Source organism: Leptidea sinapis, chromosome 47 (assembly GCF_905404315.1).
Source record: "Leptidea sinapis chromosome 47, ilLepSina1.1, whole genome shotgun sequence".
Taxonomy (NCBI): Eukaryota; Metazoa; Arthropoda; class Insecta; order Lepidoptera; family Pieridae; genus Leptidea; species Leptidea sinapis.
In genome coordinates, this window is record NC_066311.1 from 1,691,197 (window position 1) to 1,697,987 (window position 6,791).

Genomic DNA, 6,791 nt, shown 5'->3' on the forward strand with positions numbered 1-6,791 from the left:
CCAGCACCAACTTGGACATGAGAAGGAGCCAGAGTGTCGACGCAAGTCGCGTCCCACACCAGAGCCCTTCCCCGTGCCCAAGCAATGTAGATATTGATTTAAACCACTTCCCTTGACTTGTTTCATATATTAGTGGCCAAACTTCTAACTCAACGGAAAATACCCTAAAAATTTTGATCCCCTTGAGAGTGTCGAAATATACGTATTTCACGACATAAATGGCTGTATTTTATTTTGTATGTTTTTACGTTAACATAGAAGCTTGATTTTTTCACATCTTCAAGAGACTGTAGATTTGAGTATATCGTTTTAATTTCAACTCGCGTTACCGAGATAATTGGTGTTGACAGATAGACAGACGGACAGACGGACAAAAAAATTGACGATCCTATAAGGGTTTCGCTTTTTCCTTTTGAGGTACGAAACCCTACAAATACCCTATTTTTGTTGTTATAGTAATTGCTGATTAGTATAAGGTTAAAGGCCGGCAACGCTCCTGTGATTCCTCTAGTGGTGCAAGAGATTGTGGGCGGTGGTGATCACTTGAATATTCGTGAATATTCACTAACTAAAATACTACCTGTTGATTTAAAAACCAAATTCCAAATAGCAATAGATTTTTATTTTAATGATAGTTTTAAAGTTCCTATAAAAAATAAATATAACTCCAGAAGCGTGAGGGAGGGAAAGTTCCAAAGATTAAAAATTACTATGGCAAAGGATTGAATGAATATGTGGTGCCAGTCATATACAACGAGATAGCGTGGCTGAGGAGTGTTCCCAAACTAAATAAAAAAGCAGTTAAATTTAATATGAAAAATGCACTGTTGAATTGTAGCATTGAATAACTCTCACTGAATGTTGTTCAATGTTATTCAACAATGCTATATGCTAATTTAGTATATAGATTTAGTAAATCTTTTCTTTTGTCTAATATTAATAATTCTAATAATGTTAAGTTGTAAGTCCTAATAGTTTAATTTAAAGTAAGTAGTAGTTAAGTATGTACACATAATTAAATGTTTTTTAAGCGCATTAACTTGCCAACAAACTGTTAAAGTTTGGCAAGATATATCAATAAGTTAAGAGTGTACTTATTTAATTAAAAAAAAAAACTTAACACCAGGTGACCCGTACGCTCGTTTGTCGTCCTTTCGTTCCAAAAAAAAAGTATAATCGTAGCGCGCTATGATAATAAATAGTATAACACTAGAATAATGAATTTACAATTTTTATTTAATTTATTTACACATGTTTTATACACAGGCATAGTCAGTGGTGTGACATAAGCCAACCCAAATTTTAGAAAAAGACGATTTTCTGTAGGACTTTTATTTCGGGTTTACCTCTCTCACACTAGCCCAAATTTACCTTCAATCTGGAATGGGAACACTAAGACCATTTTCTGTCTTATTCGCTAATTTCTAAAACTTACTTGGTTAACTCCGACATATTTTTGTAGGACAATTTGACGTGAACGTGTGGGCACAAAACCACAGTAGGAAAAGGAATTGCCCAAATCGGCGTTGGTAAGGAATCGATTACGTTTACAAAAGGGGTGGACGTCCATTTGCTTATTAGCTGAATTATATTCATGGCACACATCGTTATGCTGATGACGATAATGATTATCCAAACCATTCTCTCCTTCGGACTAAAGGACGGCTCGAAGATATACCTGTAAAAAATATTTCTGTTAGTGATTTTAATTGTATATTTCTTTTCGCTGCGTACAGTCGTTTTTACCATTAGGAGATCGATGCGATCGATGCGACCTGCTAGATGAGATCTAGAGTGGATTATTTTTTTAGTCTCCAACATTGATGTACAATAAACAAATAAACTCCCAATCGACTACCAAAAGGTTGTTAAAAAACCTCCGAAATGCGTATATTTATACAGATAACATTTAAACATTCATTCAAAATAACATAAATCTTGAAAGTAATGTTCAAAGTCTAATTATTGTAAACGTTCAATAAAACTAGTAACACTAAGAGACCGACGCGAACACGAAGCAAGAACATTTTGATTGAACAAATGAAATGTAAGCATTTAGCTAAATGATTAAAAACGTCAAGTTAATAACAAAGTTTTGTTTATTTAAAAAGGCACTTACCTGAAATACGACACACCAACTTTTTAAGATTGCATATGCTGTTATTTGGACTGTTTTTCACTGATGACTTTGTCATTGCGTAGCGTTGTATTCAAAGCGCGGTGGAAACACAACTGAACGAAAACTATGCCTAATAGACGTGTGGGCAGAGTAGTGCTGCTAGTTGTTTATTGTACATCAATGGTCAATAATAATTCGCACATCTATCGCTTCGCTGTAGTTAGTGAAATTACATAAGAATTTCATATTTTCTACCACTTTGTGAATGTCTTCTTCGTCTTGTCACTCCTAATCATCAAATCTGGTCCTGTACATCTTCGTGAACTAAATTGGGGTATTGATACCTCGTTTGTCCTCGGAAATGCGCGGTTCTGTGCCACAACCAGAATCGAAGGGCGCTCCAGTGAGAATGATCGAGGAGAGATTTTCCGACTTTGGCAGAGCCGGTACTCTTCTAAAATCTCTTTGAGCTGCATTGATGTACAATAAGCATTTAGACTCCCAATTGCCTAATAAATGGTCATTAAAAGTGTCCGAACGGCGTTGTGTATACGCTTACATTAAGTTATGCTTGTTAGTTATGTGAGTCTAGTTCTTTATTGTTCATCATTGTTGAGTTGCGTTTCATATTATGTTGGAGAGACGGGAGGGTGGAAGGCGGGTATAGGCCGGTTTTCTGTTCGAGTGTACCGCGCGCCCGCAGACGCCACCTGCTCAGGTGTTTTGACGCCAAACCTGGCGCGACCACTTGAGACGCTATAGCCACTTGTGTTTACATTAGCTGATAGAATATGCGGCTCATGTTACTACATAAACAAGCATGGTTATTGAAAACAAAAAAGGTGCTTTATGATGACTCGTGCTGTGATATCGCCCCTCTTTCTGAGTTGTACGAGAATTTGTGACTATTTTGCTAAATGCGTCAAAATAAAAATATTGCAATTTAATTCTTTGTATTATTTTGACTATAGTGGACATGTTATAATTATATCTTATGATATCTTTCAAAAATCAATTCGTTTTTGTAAAAATAAATTTCACAAAACAATGGTCCCGTTGTATGCCAAACAAAGATGGCCGCCGCCAGCTAAATTCAAATAAATACTAATATATTTTGTCTTCAAAAGCGTTGCGCTTTATTTTATGGCTCTTAGAGCCAAGAGCAATTCATAATACACCCGGTAAAAATTTTTCTCTGGTGTTTTTGACTAGGGTTACGTAGATATTGGCAGTTTTTTGACAGCTGTCTTGCCGTGTCCACGGTAGCATAGGATCATAGAAGCGCTTGCCGTGTACAAGCGTACACAGAGCGTATCGGAGATTAAGCCGGTTTGTGTTGTAGTGATAGGTCTACAACGTGACTCTCCCACAGCGAAAAGCCCTTACGGCCGTTCCCAATATACTATCTATAGATAGAGATAAATTACTACCTTCTACTGTCAGGAATTAGCTGTCAATAATGTGAAGCTGTCCCAATATACCCGATAAGTCATTGTTATCGCCTTATATTGGGACGCGTGAATTGCAATTTCCATAAAACTTCTATCGCTGGTAAGCTTCCCATTGATAGACAGCGTGCACGGATAAGGTGAACTACCGTCGATAAGTTTATTGGTAAAAAAAAGTCAACGATAGTTTCGATTACCCTATTATTTTAATGCCCCGAGCAAGCACAGGACATGAACATTGTCTATTACTTTGTTATAACAGTATACATACCATCAGAAATATATAATATAATACAATAAGCGCGTAAGATATAAAGTGTAACCCACACCTTTGATAATAACTTTACTTAAACTTATAACAATATAACGGATTGTATCAGGCGTCACTTCGTTATAAAGTTAGATTGGAGTAACTTTGCTAAATATTTTACTTATGTAGATAAGTTATCTATTTGAAGGCTAAACCTGTAAGGGGATATAGTAGGTATAAAACACCAGATTCTTATTATCACTGTCGCCCATGTTCTGTAAAAACACCAGAGGAATCACAAATGCACCAATTGAAAACCGCACTGTGCACCGGCGCACGAACACCACTAATTAGGATGGTGGAAATCACATTTATTCAAACGAATCTTATGAATATATTTACAATATTATGATAACATTAAATTAAAATATTATTGTGAGAGAGTGTACCAAGAATACTGGAAGCTTTTCCGCTTTGGATAGCTAGGCTGATTCGACCGAAATAGCTGATAGCGCTTTGATTTCCAGTAGCCCTATTCAGGCGCGTAGACAGTAATAGTACTGTATTGGCAATATCTATATTGGCAGTTTTTGACAGCTGTCTTGCCGTGTCCACGGTAGCATAGGATCATATAGCACTATAGAGTGCGGAGAATGTATATACATATACATTCTCCGCGCCTCTGTAACGCACGGGCCACGTTTGCTGTCTTCGACAGTCGAAGCAGCAGCCCCAGCATCAAATGACGTAACTTGGACATAAGGTAAATAAAACATTCCAAGATTTTCTGATCATGTGGCATGCGGTCAGTTTTCTTAGTTGGTAGAGCGCTGGGACGTCACCCGAGAGGCGCGGGTTCGAATGCCGCATATCGATATCGAAAGTGCCTTACTTAATCAGTAGAATTACATTAATAACTTTTTAAAGTCAAACGAGAAGTTTCCAAAATTTTTATATTAAACTTGTATTAAACACTCCCATTTTAAGTGGTCTAGTAATAATTATAACTTAGAAATAAATACATACACACTAAAAGTTTTGCACTTCTAGCTTATCGGAACTATTTGAATTTCGGATGTTATAAAAAAACAATGGGCGGAAAATCATTTGTCAATTGTTTTTATCACACATCAAAATGGAATTAAGTCGAAAAGATTTTAGAGCGATGATTCAGAAAATTTCGGAAAACGAAAGTTCGGAAACTTTGTTGTCGTTGGATCCCTCATGAACTGACAGCGGAGCAGAAGCGGGCTCGCGTGAAATGATGCTCACAGATGCTAATGAAGTTCGACCACGGACATTCTAATGCTGTTTATGACAATGTCAAAGGAGACAAAGTGAGGCAGGCGAGAAACATTGGTAAAAAAATGATCGCATTTTTTTTCTCAACTACGGGGTCCCAACTGCACAATTCTTGAAGATCAAAAGAGTGTTAATGCCGAGTGGTATTCTACCATTTGTTTACCCAGGGTGTTAAAAAAAGTGTTAAAAAAGAGAAATACGACCAATAAAGCCGCGTTCTCCTACATCATCACAACGCTTCTTCACACACGGCTAATAAAACTAAGTAATTTTTACCTTCCGAAAAAGTACAACTCGTCACCCATCCTGCACATAACCCCGACCTAGACGCCCTGTGACTTCTGTATTTTCCCCAAAATCAAAGATTTGATGAGAGGTTTCACTTTTACCAATTCCGAGGTAGTGATAGCGTTAAATCAGCACATAGAAAAAAAATGCGATCATTTTTTTACCAATGTTTCTCGCCTGCCTCACTTTTGTCTCCTGTGACATTGTCATAAACAGCATTAGAATGTCCGTGGTCGAACTTCATTAGCATCTGTGAGCATCATTTCACGCGAGCCCGCTTCTGCTCCGCTGTCAGTTCATGAGGGATCCAACGACAACAAAGTTTCCGAACTTTCGTTTTCCGAAATTTTCTGATTCATCGCTCTAAAATCTTTTCGACTTAATTCCATTTTGATGTGTGATAAAAACAATTGACAAATGATTTTCCGCCCATTGTTTTTTTATAACATCCGAAATTCAAATAGTTCCGATAAGCTAGAAGTGCAAAGCTTTTAGTGTGTATGTATTTATTTCTAAGTTATAATTATTACTAGACCACTTAAAATGGGAGTGTTTAATACAAGTTTAATATAAAAATTTTGGAAACTTCTCGTTTGACTTTAAAAAGTTATTAATGTAATTCTACTGATTAAGTAAGGCACTTTCGATATCGATATGCGGCATTCGAACCCGCGCCTCTCGGGTGACTCCCAGCGCTCTACCAACTAAGAAAACTGGCCGCATGCCACATGATCAGAAAATCTTGGAATGTTTTATTTACCTTATGTCCAAGTTACGTCATGCCTTCAGATCTGTGGTCCTCCTGTTTTAAAAAATGGTGAAAACGCATGAAAAAATGTTTAAAATGTAAAGGAGAGTATTTTGCAACAACAGCAATAAAGATAATATTTTGGTTATAACATGTTGTTTTTTTAAGTTTCGCAAAACTTTTAGTGCGACCTACGTATTATACAATTACATGACAGTTTTATTACCTTTTTTGGTTAATAAACACTTTACTGTTATATCAGTAATAAGCTATAAAAACCTTTTAAAATAAGAAAACTAAAACCATTCTACTAATATCATACTAAATGTTTGGGAGTGTTTCATATGAAAATTTTGGATACTTTTCGTTTTATTAGGTAACGTCCTTTGTTATCACTTAACCTTTTTTGATATCTGTAATAGTTACTTATTAAGTGCCTGGTCACAACGATTAAAGATTACACTGTAAATGTCAACCCTATAGTTAAAATTTCCATTTGACAACTATACAATAAATTGGCAAAATCAGTGAAGCAAAAATCAATGCGTGATTGATTTCTTATAACTTACTTAACGCCGTGAAGGGATCCCTCATAAAGGAATTGTTTGAAACCTTTCATTACTTCTCTCCACCACA